This window comes from Myotis myotis, unplaced genomic scaffold (assembly GCF_014108235.1).
Source record: "Myotis myotis isolate mMyoMyo1 unplaced genomic scaffold, mMyoMyo1.p scaffold_m19_p_16, whole genome shotgun sequence".
Lineage (NCBI taxonomy): Eukaryota > Metazoa > Chordata > Mammalia > Chiroptera > Vespertilionidae > Myotis > Myotis myotis.
In genome coordinates, this window is record NW_023416320.1 from 2,737,901 (window position 1) to 2,753,260 (window position 15,360).

Below are 15,360 nucleotides of genomic sequence, written 5' to 3' on the forward strand. Positions count from 1 at the left end.
AGACTGGCACACTGGGCTGGGGTTCTGCCCCTATAGGGGTGAAGGGGGGGTGCCTAGTTTCCCTTCGCTGGAGAATGTGAAACATAAGAGGGGAGCTAGGGCACAGGGTGGGCGAAGCGGGGTCACTCTGATGGCCACTTAGCCAAGGCTCTCGAAAGGGGGACCTTCCTGGCTGGGCGGCCAGCCGTGTGTTCACTCCAGGTGGGTGTCCTTAGGCGGCTGCCTGGCACTCAGAAGCTCACAGCCTCCCTGCCCGTCCCTGGTGCTCAGCACATTGCCTGGCATTCACCTGTCAGATCCCTGCAGTTCATGCTCAATCCCAGGACATGCGCAATCCCACAGGACATGCTCAATCCCACAGGACATGCTACATCCCACAGGACATGCTACATCCCACGGGACATGCTACATTCCACGGAACAGGCTACATTCCACGGGACAGGCTACATCCCATGGGACATGCTACATTCCACGGGACATGCTACATCCCACGGGACATGCTACATCCCACGGGACATGCTACATTCCACGGAACAGGCTACATTCCACGGGACAGGCTACATCCCATGGGACATGCTACATCCCACGGGACATGCTACATTCCACGGGACATGCTCAATTCCATGGGACAGGCTACATTCCACGAGACAGGCTACATCCCATGGGACATGCTACATTCCCCGGGACATGTTCAATCCCACAGGACATGCTACATCCCACGGGACATGTTCAATCCCACAGGACAGGGCTGGGTCCCCTTGGCCCGGCAGCCTGTACTCCGTCTACCCTGGCAATGGTGTACTGGCTGCCCTGTCCCGTCAGGCTGAGGACCCGCACACACACGAGGTTTGCCCCAGAAGCCTTTGCTGCCTGGCCTGTCCATTGCTCCCTCGGAGCTCCCGGGCACCCCCATGTGCCCTCTGCCTGCACTGTCTGTGGACGGGCTGTCCTAGGCCTGGAGTGCCCCTCCCTGCTTCGTCACCCAGCAAGTCCTCTGCTGCCCTTAGGAACTCAACTCCCAGGCCACCTCCCTGGGAGGCCATCCCCAAGGCCCATCGCCCTCAGCGCGGGCCTGCCCCCTGGTGGCAGCGTGTTCTCATGGCGCCACCGTGGCCCAGGAGGCTCTGCCCTCGGAGCCGCCAGTCTAGAGCCGGGCAGTGGTCATTGTTAGTATTTTCCGGTGTGATGGTGTTCCCATAGAGCTTCAGTGCCCGGCTCCGCACCTGGCACGGGGTGGGCAGCCAGGATATGGGGATGAATCCGTGAACCTCTGAGCCTCATGTCCTGGGCAAGGCCCTGCCTTTTCCCTGCCAGCACCCCATGCTGGGCTCGGGCCGGGTGGGGTCTCTGGGGTCCCCGGGCAGTAAACCCAACCCCCTCCTCCAGGGGCACCATTTCCAGGCACAGTCGGGATTTGAGCCCAGCAACCCGACACCAGGGCCTTGGTTCATGACCCAGTGCCAACCTGACGTGCATCACTTAGGACTCCGAGCTGGAGGAAGTCAGGGTGGGTCAAACTCATCCACTCCACCCCTTCCCCCAGCTGACAGTGTTGCCCAGAGAGGCTAAGTAATTTGTGCAAGATCGCACAGCATTCAGAGGAGAGGAGATTGGATTCCGGTCCTAATCCAGGGCTTTCTCCACAGCCCACACCCCTCCTTCGGCTTGGGGCCTGGAGAAGAGCAGGCAGGGTCCCAGCCCCACCCGGTGAAAGCAGCCTCACCCTCTCTCCCAGCAGCCCCTTCGCCAGGAGGGGACAGTGTATGGATGGTTGTCCTGGGCCTGGGACTGGCCTGATCCGGGTTCAGGAGCCAGAACTCAGGTGGCCTTGGGCGAGCCTCACCCCTCCCAACCTCGGCTTTCTCCCCTGGCAACTGGGCTGCAAGGCCCGATGCGACTGATCCTCGGCTGACTTGTTCTGAGCACGAAGCCCAGCGAGGCCTCCGAGGGCCCCGCCCGCACCATGCCCTGCGCCGTCAGCAAATGTGGGTTCTGCCCCCGCGTCCTCGTTCACTCTCCCTTGCCCTGCCCGGGAGCCTGCTCCGGGAGCCTCCGTGCTTGTTACCTCAGGGGCCCGCAGCAGTGAGGTCCCGGCCGCGTGGCGGTGCCGTTTTGTCCGATGACAAGGAAGATGTGAGCTGGTTGAAGCAAACGGCACATGAGTCAAGCCGCTTAGGGAGGCCTCCGCGTGGATTTGGTGGCTCTGTGGGGCTGGGGGGGCCTTCCACGTCTTCATCAGCTCTTATCATCCCTCCGCCCCTTGGTCTAGAGCAGCGGTTCTCAACCTGTGGGTCACGACCCCTTTGGCAGTCGAACGGCCCTTTCACAGGGGTCGCCTAAGACCCTCCTGCATATCAGATATTGACATGACGATTCATCACAGTAGCAACATGACAGTGATGAAGTAGCCACGAAAATAATGTTATGGTTGGGTCACAGCATGAGGAACTGCATTTAAAGGGCCAGAAGGTTGAGAACCACTGGTCTAGAACAATCCGCTGGAGCCCAGATCTCGGGCGGGGGTTGTGGTGCCCAGAAGACCCCAGAGCTGGGAGAGTTGCCATGTCTGTAAAGACCTCAGAGCTGGGCTGGGTCATCACTCAATGCAGGCCCCAGTGGGCGGTGCCTGCTGGTTACCAGCTCCGGCCCGGAGGACGCTGCCTGGGTCTGGGTCCTGGCTCAGCCACTCCCAGGCTGGGTGACCCTGGGCAAGCTCTTCACCTCTCTGTGCGTCAGGTTTTCATCTGTGAAGCTGGGGTTGGTGATAACTCATTCAATCCTCATTAGAAACCAATAGCCCTGGCTGGCGAGCCCAGTGGTTAGAGCGTCGGCCTGCTCACTGGAGGGTTGCGGGTTCTACTCCTGGTCCAGGGCACGTCCCTGGGTGGTAGGTTCGATCCCCACGCCCTGTCAGGATATGTGTGGCAGGCAACCAATCCCTGTGGCTCTCTCACTTCGATGTTTCTCTCTCTCCACCCTCCCACTCTCGCTAAAAATCAATGGAAAATCCTTGGCAAGGATTAAAAACACACCCACAAACAAAAATACCCCCAAAACAAATACGTTTTGAGTGGTCACAAACCTCTTACCTGGGGAGCGGGGGACCCCACCGCGGGGAGTCCCCGGCGAGTGACCACAGCCGGACGGGCGGGCGGGGGCCACGCTGATGTGATCTGATATGACTCTTCCAGGTGTTTTACGTGCACTTCCGACCCATCCGCACGGGGTCGCTTTGAGGTCGGGGCTGGTTTCGGCACCGCCGTCGCCCTTACAGAGGAGGGGCAGGCACGGAGAGGTGAGGAGACTTGCCCAGGGGCCAGCAAGGACTGGGCAGAGCGGGACTCAGACGTGGTCAGCGTGGCTCTGAGGCCCCATGCTTCGCCGCGGGGCTGACCGTCTCTTGGCGTGGAGGGCCCAGCGGCGTGTGTGCAGCTGTTCAGACGTGACATGGGCTGTGACGGGTGTGCACCAGGGCGGCTGGGCTGCCTGTTTTCTGGCGAAAGCCAAGTGGACCTCCCAGTCTGGGCCTTGTGGTGTCTGAGGGACTGAGCCCCTTCCCAGGAAGGGCTGCACCCCACTTCCCTGCTGCTTGCTGGGGCCCTGGAGCAGGCGGGGAGCAACGGGGCTGGTGGGGGGCAGGGCTCAGGCCGCCTGTTTGGAATTAGACACGAACTGAGCCCCGTTGGCCAGAAACCGGCTCCGTGAAGCCAGAAAGCAGGGTTTGGAGACGGGCCGCCAGATGCCTAAGCACAGCCGACTGTCCTCCTGAGAGTCCATCCTGGCCTCCCGTCCAGCTGTCCTTCCCAGTACCCCCCACTGGGCTGGGACAGAGCAGGAGGCCGTCCCCGGGATGGGGGGAGGGAGACAGTGCACTGAGGTCCCATCCTGAGACCAGGGAAGGACTCACTCCAGGGGGCAGAGGGGACCGCCAGCAGCAGTAACAGTCTTGCTCCTGTGCTAGCGGGAGCCCGGGCTCGCTGTGTCCCCCCTGGGTCAGTGTGAGGTTTGCCTCCAGTTCACTGATGAAACCGGAGCTCCTAGGGGTGAACTAGCAAGACGCCGCCGTCACGGACTCCGCTGGGATTGGAACCCGGGCTTCTTGGAGCCAGGGGTGGGCTCATGGGCCAGCTGCGGTGAGGGGCAAAGGCCTCCGGGGGAAGGGGTGGTCACACAGAAGGCCTGCGCCCCCTTTCCTGCCCTGTCCCTGAGCAGCTAGCTGTGTGGCCTCAGGCAAGGTAGGCAACCTCTCTGAGCCTCCCAGGAAGGTTGAGTGACCTCTCTGAGCGGTGGCGTCTCACGTATATGACGTTGGGACATGTCCCCACAGGGCCATTGCTAGGGGGTCCAGCCAGATGGGGCCACGTGGAAAGTCAGGCGAAGGCCGCTCTGGGCTCCTGGGTGAGAGGCTGGATCCTATAGGCCTGCCGCTGGGCGGGGCCCCGGGAGCCTGGGGTCTGGGGACAGGGTTTCTGAGCCCTTGTCCCCGGGAAGCCGGCTGTTCTCTTTCTTCTCTGATTGTTGCTGGTCCGCACCCTCACACATGCTGCTGTTCTCTGTTGATTTCCATGTTCCTTCTTGACTTTGGGCCTGAGCCTCGGGAAGTGGCAGCCCAAGTTCTGCGAGGCTGTCTCATCCGGCACAGCCCGGGTGTGCGCTGGGTCCCGGTCTGGGAGGCCCGATCGGCACTGGGTGCTAGAGGCGGTTTTAACAGGCCACCATTTTTTAGTTGTTGTTGTTTTAATGGCAGTTTTATTTTCTAATCATAAAAGTAGCCCTGTCCACTGAAGAAAATCCTGAAAAGAAAGAAAAGTGTAGCCCTGGCCGGTTTGGCTCAGTGGATCGGGGGTCAGCCCTCAGACGGAAGGCCCGGGGTTTGAGTCCGGTCCAGGCCATGTACCTTGGTTGCAGGCTCCGCCCCAGCCCTGGTCAGGGTGCAAATGGGAGGCAGCCAAGCGATGTCTCTCTCACATCAATGTCTATCTCTCCCCTCCCTGCCACTCCCTCTAAAAATCAATGGAAAAGTATCCTCAGGTGAGGATTAACCAAAAAAAAAAAAACAGAAGAGAGAAAGAGAAGTGTAAAGGCCCCGGGGGAAGGGGGTGTCCCCCACACACGCCCCCTCCTGGAAAGTACCTCCCTTAGCATTTGTGGGCGTTTCCTGCTGCTGTCTTTCGGTTCCTAGATTGCTAACGCGGTAACTCTGGTTCTGGCGCTGTCTCCTTGGTATCCCCAGTTCACAGCACAGCAGGTGTCCCCGTGTGCTGTTCTGCATGAGCGTTCTTAGCGACGCAGCCTTTTCTGTCGCGTAGCAGATACTGCAAGCACCGTGAGGTCCTGAGCGGTGTCCCCGCGGTGGAGGCCTGCGCGCTCGCTGGCGTTTGCCGTTACACACGACAAGCCTCTTTGGGCAGCTCTCCCCGTCTGCATGCGAGCCCCTTCCTGGAAGAGGGTTTGGTGCCCATTGGGGTGGCCTTTTGTGGTAGCCCCGGGCTGGCTGGAGCCTCAGCCTGGCCCTCGCCCACCCAGGGTTCACCCTTGCTTGCCTTTCTGTGCCCCTCAGGCTGCCCAGCAGCCTAAGGTCCGCTTTGCAAACCCAGGGAGTCTCACATCCCTGGCATCAAAGCGCGCGCCCCTGCACGTCAGGGGCGAAACTTGGGAGCTCGCTGAGGTCATTTATGGGAAGAGCTGGGCGCGCAGTAGGGCTGAGCAGCGGTGGCTGTCGGGGGCAGGGCCCTTGCAGTCCTGCTCTGTCACTGTCTCTTTGCCTGACCGGCGGCCACGGCCTGGGAGGACGCCAGGGTGACTGCAGGGTGGGGCTGCAGCCCGCACTTCTATTTTCGGCTCCCGCAGCGCTGGGCAAACAGTGGGACCTTGAACGGATCGTGTCAGCCTCGCTGGAGGAGAGTAAACTGTCAGTTGATGCGTTGGCCAAACCTGAAATTCTAGGACCAGGAAATTACCCAGGAAAAAGGTCTCCTTGCCGGGGCCTTTCTAAGGTTTCTAAATGCGGCTTTATTACACACGGCAGGTAATTATAGGAGGCCTCAGCGCGGGGAGCGCGCGGCCTGCTGGGTGCACTGCGGAGCTATCATCTTTCTGCTGACCAGGCCATCGGGACCCTGGCAGCGGCAGGCCTCTCCCCTCCGCTGGGTGGTGGAGGCAGCCCTGGAGGGCTCAGCCTCAAGGTGATGGCCCTCTACTACCTACCCCGGGGGTGGCAGGGCAGCACCTAGGGGCATGTGAGGAACATCAGGAAAATCATGGAGCAGAGGAGACCTTTAGAGCACCCAGTCCAGGGGTCACACAGGGTAACACCAATGGATAGAGAGGTCTGGGTAAGGCAGTAGGGAGTGGTGGGGCCTGGGGCTAACTGGAAAACTGACTAGGTTCTGACCAAAGGAGATGACTCCGGGAGTTGTCGCGATGGGGAATGCGAGCCCAGAGATCCTGGACCTTCCGTTCCTTTACGAAGCGAAGCCAGAGGCCAGATCTTTGTGTGAGGTTTTTCTGCTTTTTAAAAGTGACAGCTAATTTGGAAGTCCCGTCCACTGCTGTATGCTGCAGACGAAACATCCCCCGAGGCAACAGTTTATCCTGATTTAGTGCCGTTCTGGACAGATTAGGAAACTGAGGCTTGAAATTTGGGGACTTGACAAAAGTTGCCAGGGAGGTCATGACCCCAAGGGACAGAGAAGCCACACAGCTTGTAATGGCAGAGACCAGGGTCAGGCTGGGGCGTTGGGACCCTCCTCTATGGGGCTGTCCAGCCGCTGTGCTGCCAGACGTGACCCTGGGATGGCTCCACTGAAAGCCCGACCGGGAGCTTGGCGCAGGCCAGACGGTGACACGCTGCCAGGCTGCGGCCGACGGCTCGCACACGGCGGGCAGGAAACTACCGCTGGCCAGGGAGGTCCGGGTGTGCATTTGCTGAGCTAACGCTTTCAGCCCTGATGGTTGCCTGGCAACCTGGATGCAGGGATCGACTCTGCCATCTACTTGCTGTGTGACGTTGGACAAATGACTGCATCTCTCTGGGCTCACCTGCCCAGGGAGTGACACCGAGGGCACCTAAGACAAGGCTGTTGGGGAGGTTGGACTGGCTTGAGCCACATAAAGTGTTTATGCTCCTACCGTAGTTAGTGTGTGTTCGCTTTTGCATGTGAAGGGCCCAGCACATAGCAGGTGTTCAGTGAGGGCAATCACCCTGTGATTAGTGACCAGAACAAGTCCGCTGTGTTCATTTTGCCGCTTTCACAAGGACCCCACACTTCATGCAAATCCACTTCCCCGAACCCAGGCAACCTTGCTTTTCTGTTCTTGGTCAGCCTTGGCTTGATGAGAATTTCCCAAACGTGTCTGTCCCTCTTTTAAAAGCCCCGAGATGAGGATTCACTGCCAACATGTGCAAATACATCAAAGGGACTTTGGGTGCTGGCTGACGGTGCTGGCGTCTAAAGAGGGGACAGGTCAGGGCTTCCTTCCTGGGCCCTCCGTGGCGGCTGCAGCGGCAGCCCCCTGTCTACCTCCTCACATCCTGTTTGAAAAGGTCCCCGGTTGTTTGTGGGAACCACCCAGCGTGAGGACTCAGGAAGAAAACTGGAGGCCGGTCCCCTCGGAGTCCTACTCCGTCCCCGGTCCTTCCCGATGGTGATGGATTTTGTCCTGTGTCCTCTTGCTGCTCCCAGCTCTGGTGGCCACCTCTGGGCTGAGGGCCGCTGAGCCCATCACATGACACCGTCGGTAATGAGAAGACCAGACACTGTGCCCAGAACATGCCGTGTCTTTGAGTCACCTTTTTAAAAAATATATTTTTATTGATTTCAGAGAGGGAGGGAGAGGGAGAGAGGGATAGAAACATCATGAGAGGGAATCATTGATTGGCTGCCTCCTGCAGGCCCCACACTGGGGATCGAGCCCACAGCACAGGCTCGTGCCCTGAACCAGAATCTAACCTGGGACCCTTCAGCCCGCAGGCCGATGCTCTATCCGCTGACCCACACCAGCCGGGGTGGGAGCCACCTTCCTACCCACTCTCAGGGTCACGAGTGTCCCCACTCTCTGGAGGAGGAGACGGACGCTCCAGGCGCTTTCAGCATCCCTTTCACGATGCCCAGCAAGGACGTGTCAGGACTGCAGCTGCCAGGACAGCCGGGCGCCCCTCCGGAAGCCCACCTGTAGCGGCGGGTGCTCCCCACGCCTCCCGCAGCCCAGGTTGTGTGGATGTGAGAGGCAGTGCGGGCCGCGACGTCATTGCTTGTCCGCGGCTGACGGCACCTCCACCTGGAAGCCCAGAGAAGCATTTGGAAGGCGGAGCTGTGTCCAGAAGGCCACCGGCGCGTTTCTCCGCGAGGCTTACCCTCTGACACTGAAAGGGGGTGTCGGCCGGGGCGCTCCCGTGCGCATAGGGGTGCAGCGGCTTCCCCAGGGACAGAGCCAGCCCAGAGGACGTGACTAGGCAGGGACCCCCGAGAGCAGCCTCTCACCTTTGCTCAGTGGTTGGGTGACAAGCCACTGTCCTCCCGGGTGACATGATCGGCCCTACTTCCCTCGCTGACCTCATCCCGTCATGTGATCCCTGTGGCTCCGCAGCGTTCAGGCTCACAGGGCCCTGCCCCGCCTGCGGGCTGAGTGCGGCTCCTGCCGCCTGTGATTCCGCGCCCACTTTCCCCTGATCCCCCTGCCCACGCTCTGGTCCCTCTGGTCCCACGCTGTCCTTGCCTGGCTGGCTCACTCCTGCCTCCCCGCCACCCGCTGTGTGCGGAATGCCGCTGCTCTGTTTGATTGGATGTGTGAGCTTCCAGAACTTGGACTTGATCACCGGTGTGTCACCAGCATCCCCATCGGGGCCCGTCAGCTTCTGGGCCCCCGTGAGCCTTTGCTGAAGGACCGGTGGCTTCCGGTTGCTCGTGCGAAAGCCCCAAGAGGCTGGTGGAAGGGCCTCTCTGACCTCAAACAAGTTCTCTGAGCATCTCCCGCCCCTGCACAGGCCTCTGCGGGAGGGGGGCGGGGGAACGGCTCCGCCCTGACACATGGTCCCTGGGACCTGAACCTCGCTTCCTCCTCCGTCCGGCGGGAAGCTGAGCTGCCTCGGGGTGAGCCCCTGCAGGAACAGGGGGGTCTCCGCACTAGAGCACACCCCGCCGACCTACCCAGGGCAGGAAGTGGTCCGCGAGAGCTCGCGCTGCAGAGCTTTCATTGACGGTGTGCGGCTCGAACCCGAGGCTCGGGTCCCCTGACTCCCACCCGGTGCAGGTGCCGCTGTCTCCTCCCGGCGGAGGATGGGGCTGTCGCCTCAGCGAGCCCTGACGTTGCCCTGGGAGTCTGGGCTGACCTGCACGCCCAGACCTGCGGGCTCTCGGGCGAGACCTGCACGCCCTCTCCCTGCGGTGCAGCTGAGCTTTTTTCTTCTTCTGTTTTTCAGATGAAGAAACTGAGGCTCAGAGAGGTTACGGAGCTCCCCCGAGGTCACACAGCTGGTAAGTGGCGGAGCTAGGATTTGAACCCAGCTCTCTTTGGCTCCAGAACCAATTGCCTTGCTTTGTCTGCTGGGAACTGTGTTGAAATGACCATTCCCCTTACCCCCACCTGTGGGGCCCCATGACATGGCGTTTGTGGGGTGTCTCCTCCCCAGCACCGGTCGCAGTGGCTCCCAGACTAGGAAATCCTGTCTAAGCCACAGGGTCGGGCAGTGTTCAGGGAATGGGGTGCTCACCGAATCACTAGAAAGTCCTGGCTAACCCAGGGGCCCCCTGGGCTGCGTTCAAAGTCACCACCTCGGACCGGACCGCGGGAGAAAGGCGCTCTGCCCCCATGACGGTGTGCAGGCTGCAGCTACAGGCTGTTTTGAGGAGGGTGATTCTTTGTGGTTGAGAAAGTGGGGCCCCTGGCTTCGTGGTAGGAAGGGGAGCAGGGCAGGCCGTGGAGATGGGGTGCAGCGTGGGGCCCCCCATCCTCCAGTTAGGCGCCCAGGTCTCTGACTGTATCTTGTCCCTGCCGCTCACGCCCCCTTGCCCGTCACCAAGAGTGCCCGAGTCCCCATCTCAAACCCACTCTTCTCCTGGAAAGTTTCTTAGAAGCTGTTTCTGAGAAATCTTAGAGGAGGAACCGCCCCCCAGGTGAAGGGCTGCAGATTAACGGCCTGTTGGTCTCTGAAGTCTTCAGGGCACCTCGTGGGAGCGGGGCTGGGAGTGGGTGTGGCGTTCTGGGGCCACCGGCAGGGGCTGTGGGTGTGGTGTGTGAAGGGCTCCGGTTTCCAAACCGCCTTGGGGGTGAGGAGGGAGTCCACAGCGGGCTTGGGATTTCACGCCCGCCTCGCCCAGAAAGCTCGGCTCAGCGCTGGCTTCTCCCTGAGTGTGAGACCCACTGTTTAACGGCAGCTGCTCCCCTGAGACGTGTGGACCGCGCCAGCCCCTGCCCCTCCCCGGGCCTCGGTTTGCCCATCTGCACAGTGGGCTGCGGAGCAGGTACCGTTGCGGCTGCACAGCCCCTTCCAGCGGGAGGCAGTGAGCCTTTGGGGGTGCTCATGCAGGTCGCGTAGCCGATGAGGCAGAGCCCTTGCAGCAGAGAGGTGGGAAGGGGGCGGGTGACATTTGAGAAAAACAACCCCGTCCGCCCTTGGGTGTCCTGGTCAGGACCAACCCCGAGCCTCCCGCACACCCGGGTTCAAGAACGAGCTGACAGGCCATTTTACCATCCCAGGGCGGTCTCTCCGGGCTCCAGGCTGTCTGGGAACCAGACGGGGAGGGCCCACAGAGGTCCCGGTGCCCCCTCCTGCACTGGGTGCCCCACATCCTGCCCAGCCACGGGGGAGCCAGCGGCAGGGCGCACACGTGCTCACCGCCTTCTGGGTGGCTGCGCAGAGGCGCGGTGTGGTTTGCAGTATTTTTAGTTTGTTGTTTTTGCAAAAGCCAAGGGAAGTGTGTAACAGGCTGAGCTCCGCGCTGCCCTCCCTGAGGACGGCCGAGCTGCTCAGCCTCCGCGGGGGGCAACGGGGCTCAGCCGGGAGGCGCCCCCTCCCAGCACGGGCTCCAGAGGGCAGAGAGGGCCAGGAGGCCCTGGGCAGGGCTGGTGTGAGATTGTTACTGTAATCGTCCGGCTCGGACCGAGGCCCCCACCTTCCACTGTGCACAGCCCAGTGCGAACCTCCGCTCCTGTGCTGGGAGCACGTGTCGCTGCCTCTGCCCACAGGGACGGAGCGGGCGATGTAGGCTCACAGTTGTTCGTGTGGGAGACAATGGAATAACAATAATAATAATAACAATAATAATAATAATGCGAGAGTAACTCGGTTTTGCACACTCACAGCTGTAAACTTACTGCTCCCGCCGTCTGTGTCGGTTCGGTGCCTGTCTGGCCCCCTGGCTGGGCGTGCTGGGGGTGGAGGGATGTGCTTTGGGAGTTAAGATCCCCAGGTTCTAGTCTTGGTGCCACTGGAGACTCGTTTGCCACCTTGGGCTGGTCACATCTCCTCCCTGAGCCTCAGTTTCCCCAAGGGGCAAAGGCAGCAGGAGAGTGTGGCCCCCCCTAAGTCCCTCCGTGATGCTGAAACGCCCGGCCCTTTGCCTCCCAGCCGCCCTGCTGCTCTCACCTCTCCCTGACCTGGGACCTGTGGCTGCCGGGCCAGGAACCTGTCTGAGCCGAGCCACGTCTCTTCCCCCGGGCCCAGAAGGCGTCATTAAGTCTTCCATTAACTGAACCCCATTCGGCTGGAAAAATAATGACCGGAAAGCAGGTCTGCCTGGTTCCCGGCCGGCGGGCGCCTGGAAGTTTGCCATGGGGAACGCTCACAGAGTTCCTTCCCCCTGGACTCAGCCTGCCTGCCTGCCCCCTCCCCGAGGAACAGGCGGCCGCCTGGTGGTCGACCAGCGAGCCCCTCTTCCATCAGCACCACTGGGCTACCCACCTGTCTGTGTGCCCAGGAAGCAGCCCCTGGGCGGGGCCAGGCCGAGGGCACAGTGCCAGGGATGCCGAACTGAATAAGACACAGTCTGTACCCTCCACGGTCGGGCTCACCCCGGCCGCATTCTCCACTTGGCCGAATTCCAGAGAGTTCTTGCTGCGCTCACTCTCCAGCCATAAACATGCAAATGTCAAGACACTTTCACCCCTCTCTGTTTTCTGTTCTCCCCAGTGCCTGCCCCAGATTCACTGGTTTAATATGTTCTATGTTTACTAACCAAAGCTAATGTCCCTGTTAAAATCAAATCAGATTTCCTTCTGGCCCAGTTCTCCGCCCAGATCAGAGTCTCCTGTGAATTCTGGGGAAGTGGGGGGCGGGGAGAGAACAGGGAAGTTCCTGGGGAAGGTGGCACGCGGGACGTGAGGTTCACCAGCTGGGACAGAAAGGTCACTCGATCGGCAAGGACCTTGTATTGATAGTAACATCCGTCAACATGTGGGAAACAGGACAGAAAAGGGTTCCGTCCGGGATTCACTTTTTTCTCACTTAAGTTCGCCTGTTTGTGTTTCACGGCGTTGGCAGAAGACATGAGACTCCTGGGTCAGAGACCAGGGATTTGATCACTCATGGCACAGCCGGCAGCATGAGCTTCAGGTTTGTGTCGGCTCCCTCTTTGCCCCAGAGTCCTTGGGGCCCAGCCACGGGGCCCAGACAGATGCTGGCACATGTGATGGGTTGCAACATAGACCAGGGACACTGAGCTGGGGGAATCCACCGTGTGCAGCGAACCGAAAGCAAGCCTTTCCCTCATGTTTCATGACTTCTTGCTGTAAACCCAGCCCTAAGCAATGATCCCCATGAAGACCAGTCGGGGCCTTGGATTCTTAGCTCACCTGAGCGTGCGAAGGGCTGGGAAACCCTCGGAGGAGCCGCTCCGACACTCGGTCAGTCGGTCGGCACTGAAGGAGTCTGGATCTGAATCCCAGGCCTCACACCCACTCACTGTGAGGCGAGGCAGATTACGGCATCTGGACTTTTCTTTCTTTTTTTTTTTTTTAAATATATTTTATTGATTTTCTACAGAGAGGAAGGGAGAGGGATAGAGAGTTAGAAACATCGATGAGAGAGAAACACCGATCAGCTGCCTCCTGCACACCCCCCACTGGGGATGTGCCCGCAACCCAGGTACATGCCCTTGACTGGAATCGAACCTGGGACCCTTCAGTCTTCAGGCCGACACTCCATCCACTGAGCCACACCGGTCAGGGCTTGGACTTTTCTTACCCTCCGTTTTCTCATCTGTAAAATGGGACAATACCTCCTTTCCGGTGATTATTAGAGGATATGGAAGGTCACTCTGCCAGCAGCCCAGCGGAGAGCAGGAGACCGTCTCTGAGCTCAGGGAGCCGCGTTGCCCGGAGAATCTTTTCGGCTGCGCATGAATATATGTGGGAAAACAAAGCAGGGGAAGTGCAGGGAAGGGTTGCTCATTGTGCTTCGGGTACAAAAGGTTCAGGGGAAGTCTCTCCTCTGAGGCCTGGCCCGGCGACCTGGCATCCCGAGTTAATTAAAGGACACCTCACTATCTGTGTGCAAAGCATTCTGGGTGAAGCTGGAAGCCTGTGCCCAGGTCCTGTGGTTGTCATGCGTGAGGCCGGTGTCACTGGAGCAGAGAAAGCAAAGGTGTAGAAAATAGAGTCAGTCAGGAGGCAGGACCAGCTCTTGCGGGCTCCTACAGACCGTGGCCAGGACCTTGGTTTTCAATCCAGGCGTGGAGAAAACCCGCTGGAGATTTGAGCAGGCGAGGGCAGAGCAGAGAACAGTGTGGAGAGGGCACGGGAAGGGGGAGGTGGTGGGCTCCGGCCAGGGCTCCTGCTGTGGGACCAGCTCAGGCTGAGACTCAGAGGTGGACACTTCCCCTGAAGAGCTGAGGCTCCTTGAGCTTCACTCCTTACAAAGTGTACGGCCCTGGGCCTCCATGTTCCCATCTGTAAAATGGGCATGTTGGTCAATTCCGTGAGTTCACGGGACTAACGCCCTTAGACATGCTCCGAGAGCTTCCCTCGGGGCTGAGTACACGGGGACGGCCACTCTCATGGGTTAGTACAGAGGGGGAGCCGGCCCTCACCCAGGCCAGAGCTCTCACGGTGGCCTGCGTTCGCTGGCGCTCCTCGGCACGTGTACTTGTGTTTCTGTTTGCACACAAGGGCCATGCGTGGTGTGGTGTGGTCAGGTCGCTTGTCCAAGATCACACAGCTCCTCGGTGCTGGAACTGCAGCCCCCTCCCCCATCCTCTTTCCAGTTTACACCTGGACCTGCGTCAGCTGCCTCCATCCACTGCTGACCCCATGGTGACCCGAGCAGGTCCTTGCGCCTGCCCGACCCTCTGTCCTGTAAGCACTAGGTGATGAGCCCCTGTACCTGCTAATGACACGAGGTGGGAGGCAGCTGGGGTGGGGTTCTGGATGGTCTATTTTTGTCATGGTTTCTGCACCCCCACATGAGGGCCATCCCCTTTTTTCCCCTGGGGCAGCTGTCAGCCTGGGTGCGCCAGCACGGGCCTCCCTAAATTCCTGACCACATTTCACGCTTCAAGTGCTGCCTGGATGTCTGCATGCAGCGCCCTCAGGCCACACACATGAGGAGATTGGTGGATTTAAATTCCTTTTGTGCGACTCAGAACCTGAGGCCGTCTCCAGCTCCTGTCACAGGACCCTGATCCCCGTTAATTGCGTTAAATGCGTTTCCTCGGGGCGCTCCTCCAAACAGGCCGACCTGAGCCTCATTGTGCTGTCTGTCTGCTGTCTGTCGGAACCTTTATTTTCCCTCCAGCTCCTCGCACAGGAGCCAGCGAGATGGGCCAGGTGAGGAGAGAAGGGTTTGCAAGCCCAAGACAGGCTCTTCCCAAGCCGCCGGCAGGTGTGGGGGCGGGGCAGACAGTCAAGTCTGCGCAGGAAGGAGTGGGGACACTGAGGCCCCAAAGGAGGCGGGCCCGGCTCCAGGGGTGTCTGTGCACCCCCTCCAGTCCAGCCTCTGTGCCATCACCATCTGCTGCTCACGGACTATCAGTGGCTCCCCATTGCCTTCACCCCAGCGTGCCCATTCCTACAGGCTTCCCTGACCTGCCCCCACCCACCATGGCTGCTCTGAAGGGCACCTTCCTTTTCGTAACTGTGCCAGGCGCCCCCATCCCCAGCGCCGCCGCCTGGACTTTGGGGAGCTGCCCGGTTCACCCCATTCTCTCTGCTCTCTCCCATCGCTGTCAAAGCCCCCGTCTCCACAGCCACCTCCACTGAGCCTTCTCTCTCCCTGCAGTTGTCACCTGCTTGCCACCATTGTATCTCCAGGGCCCTTGGTGTTCCCCCTGGAGCTGGTCCCTGGCCAGCGGGGATGACAGGTGCGAACTGCCACGCCCCCTCTCGGGCTCCCTCACCCGGGTGGGCTTCCCTCCGACGCTCTTT

General features: G+C 60.3%; 1 protein-coding gene across 4 annotated transcripts in view; it reads left to right on the forward strand.

Moving 5' to 3' along the window:
• Positions 1-15,360, forward strand: part of ST3GAL1 (ST3 beta-galactoside alpha-2,3-sialyltransferase 1) — a 52,836-nt gene that overhangs the window by 21,382 nt on the left and 16,094 nt on the right. For all 4 annotated transcript variants that reach the window (XM_036337608.1, XM_036337607.1, XM_036337610.1 and 1 more), the window contains one exon: positions 9,422-9,476. The gene's annotated coding sequence lies outside the window, so the exon portion shown is untranslated. The remainder of the gene's footprint in view (positions 1-9,421; positions 9,477-15,360) is intronic.